The sequence below is a fragment of the Arachis duranensis genome, chromosome 7, assembly GCF_000817695.3.
Source record: "Arachis duranensis cultivar V14167 chromosome 7, aradu.V14167.gnm2.J7QH, whole genome shotgun sequence".
NCBI classification, from domain to species: domain Eukaryota; kingdom Viridiplantae; phylum Streptophyta; class Magnoliopsida; order Fabales; family Fabaceae; genus Arachis; species Arachis duranensis.
This window is the reverse complement of record NC_029778.3, coordinates 45,565,186-45,566,125: the sequence shown is the minus strand read 5'-3', so window position 1 is coordinate 45,566,125 and position 940 is coordinate 45,565,186.

The following is a 940-nucleotide window of genomic DNA, read 5'->3' as shown; positions in this document are numbered from 1 at the left end:
GCTCTTGAATTTTGAGCTTACAACCGTCATGAGCTGAGAATGATGTTTCCAACCACTACACAATTCTTTCCTACTCTTAACTCCACAAAGAGCTCTAAGTTGACCATCATTTTGAATCAAGCCATATTCAAGCGAGAAAGTAAAGCTTAGGGATAAGAATTTTACCCACTTGAATGTTGTGTTGGATGGTGATTTGGGGAGGGAGACATCCCCACACTTAGACAATGCAAGGTCTACTTCTTTAGGCTCTTCTTTAGTTCTTTCCACCTCTTCACAAGCTTCTTCAATTTCAACCTTTTCCCCTTTTTCACTCGGCTTGGTGTTGTCTTCAAGAACTTCATCTTGCCCAATAGGAGGTGAGTCAATTTTGGATAGGAATTCATTGATCAACTTCTTCATATTCTTCAATTTCGATATACACCATGCCAACGTTTTTCTCTTGGTAGATCTTTTTTTCATTGCTCACCAAGGGTATGGGAGGTTGTGCACACTCTTTTGTAACTTCAACTTTATGTCTAATGGGAGAGAATTCCATTGTAGAGAGAAATTCATCCATGATTGAATCCATCTCTTGATAAGCCTCTTCCAAGTCTCCAACGATGATATGCCTTGGAGGTTACACACCCTCCTCAACATCAATTTCAAGCTTCTTGGAAGAGTGCTCCATGGTGCTACATTCCCTTGGACTTTCAACATCTCCTAAATCTTCAACCACTTCTTCCTTTTCTTCAATGATTATAGCTTCCTCTAGTTGCTCCCATACAAAATGGCATTTCTCATCCCCCACCGGAGTTTCCAATCTCTCCTTCATGCTTTGCTCTTCTTTTGCGGTTCCACATGTGGCTACGGAAGCACCTTGAGTATTCAAACATTGGTGGGCTAAAGTGTGCACCACCTTGGTCAAATTGGTCACAAACTCAAGTGTATCCCGCTTCATGGC